We start from the raw sequence: 2,627 nt of genomic DNA on the forward strand, positions 1-2,627 counted from the left end.
GAGGGATGTTCATTTCTTGTCAGCCAAAAAAGCCAAGGGAAGGCACAGCTCCATCAAATGCAAAAGTCCTTCCTCTGCTGGATATTAAATCCACTTTCCACAGCAGACAGTTTCAGAGCAATGGAAAACACCTTCTGTGCCCAGAAATGGAAAGCACCTTCTGCATCCCAAGGCCCCCCAAACCTTCCCTGTCCCGATTCTGCCCAAATTTGCTCTTTGCACACACGAGTCACACACTGAAGTCAGGAGCTCCTTCCATGGCCAGAAGGAGAAAGAGAGAGAAAGTGGATGAAGAGCTCTCCTGTGCAGAGTCAAGGTCAAAGTGCCTCTGCAGTGGGAACCACAACTCACCAGGTTTGTGTCCTTTGGGCTCAGGGCCTGGGGACACTCAGAGGCAGAGTAAAGTTTCTTGCCAACAAACACAAGTTGAACATTCTAACAGTCTAATAACCATCTCAGCTCTTCCCTCAGCTCTCTGTGATGTTCCAGCAGCATCTGACATGTCCCCCATCCCCTAAAGATTTCGGTACAGGAACAGTTTTAGACAAACACATAAATAAATTCTGTGATAGATATAAACACAATCAAGATGATGTTTATTTTATATTTATTTGAATTTCAGAAAGATTGGGTAACTCCCTGTAGCTCAAAGTATGAAACCAGTCAGTTGAGAGGTACATGATTGACTACAGAGCTCCTGGATAAAGAAATCAGAGAGCAGTAGAGGTACACCAGTCTGGCTGATCTAAATGAAAAGATGTACTTTAACACGGCCATTTAAACAGGACAGCTGTAAACACCTAAAGGAAAAGGGAGAGGAAGTAATACACTGAACATAGGTGACACCAGTAGAAAGAATGACCAGTATTTCTCCTGCCATCAGTACACCTCCAAGAAAATTCTTGTTCCATGTGGGAAAGTTTTGCCATTTCTTAAAAGTACTCAAATGACCCAGATAATAAAGATTTGCTTGCATATTATAAAATTAACAGGTATTAAAACCTGTGTCCCTTTCCAGGCAGACATCAGTTGTGTCCCCATGAACAGGCAGTGCCACTTGTGCCCTGAGGTGCCCAGCTGGGATTGGATCTCTCCCAGAGCACCTGAGGGAGAGCAGAGCACCTTGCAAGCTGCAGGTCCCTGAGAGCCCCGCAGGGCTCCTGTCCCATCAACAGCTGCTCTGCTCCAGTCTGGAACAGGGCCCAGCATGGTGCTGGGAACATCAGAGAGCTGAGGTGTGTGCTGGAATTCAATGCCCTCCCCATCCCGCAGCAGCCCTGCATTTCCCTCCTGCAGCCTTGGTCTCCAGCACAGCCATGGAGGCTCTTTGGGCTCTGGACTGTTCCTGCAGCCCCCAAGGGCAGCTGAGCTCTGACTTTGGCACAGTCAGCCCTGGCCAGCACAGGCCATGCTCAGCAATTGCCTGTGTGTGCCTGGCCTTGCTGTCAGCCCTGGCAGCGGCTGTGTGGCCCCTTTGTGGCCCTGTGCTGGCCCAGCCATGGTGGCCCAGCCCCTGTGCAGGCCCAGCCCAGGCCAGGAGCATTGCGGCTGGGAACGGCCCCTGTGCCGTGGTGCCCACAGCAGCCTTGGGGCTCTGTGCCCCATGGCCTCCCTGCTGGGCAGCCTCTGCCAGCTCCTGCAGAGCCCGTGGCCCCTGTGGGCCTGCACAGACAGCCGTGCCCTGGACTCTGTCGGCTTCTGGGCCAGCAGAGAGGCAGCCAAGGCTGGCCATTGCTGGGAACAGGCCCTGAGCCCCACAGGAGGATGGAGCTGGGCCACAGCCAAACTCAGCCCAGGGCAAAGCTGGGCTCAGCAGCCAGGACTGACAAGGGCTGGGGACAGAGGCTGGTGCTGACAAATGTCCTGGGCCCCCTCCCTGCTCTGTCCATGCCCCCAAGGGCACAGAGCAGCCTCCTCTCTGGCCCACTTGCCTGTTTTCAATGCCTGGCACAGGCGCTGGCCCTGCCCCACAAGGCCTGGCCTGAGTCCTGCCCCTGCACGCTCAGCCAGGCTGAGATGGACACTGATGGTGTCTGTACCAGGCTCTCTGAGCCCAGCCCAGCTCCCTGCAAGCTCTCCCAGCTGCCCTGAGCTCTGGGCAGCACCAAGGGCCTCTCCCCAGCCCAGCCCAGCCGGCTCTGGCCCCACAGCTCTGCTCAGGCCAGGCTGCTCTGGGCACTGCCCCACGGCCTCAGCCCCTGGCCAGGGCACAGCAGCAGCTGCAGCTCCCCCAGGACTCAGCCCCAGCCATGGGGGAAGGGGCTTGGCCAAGGCACAAGGAGGCTCCCTGGGTGCCCTGCTCCCCTCTGGCTGAGGTGCTGAGAGCTCTGCAGCCCCTGCTGCCATCCCATCTGCCCAGGGCAGCACAAGAGCCCCGGCCTTGGGGCCCTCCAGAGCTGCTCCTGCTCCAGGCCCAGGGCCCCTTGCCAGAGCTGGGGCAGCCTCAAAGCTGTGCCCATTTCTGTTCATTGCTGCTCTGATGGGGATGGAACCTCAGCCACTGGGAGGCTGCTGATGAATTTTCCTACTCTAGAGGCCTGTTCTTTTTTGAGCTCTTCACAACAGAAATTCAGTGAGAAAAGCTCATAAACATTTGTTCATTACATCAAAAAAGAAAAGTCCCAGAG

This window comes from Haemorhous mexicanus, chromosome 16 (assembly GCF_027477595.1).
Source record: "Haemorhous mexicanus isolate bHaeMex1 chromosome 16, bHaeMex1.pri, whole genome shotgun sequence".
Classification (NCBI taxonomy): domain Eukaryota; kingdom Metazoa; phylum Chordata; class Aves; order Passeriformes; family Fringillidae; genus Haemorhous; species Haemorhous mexicanus.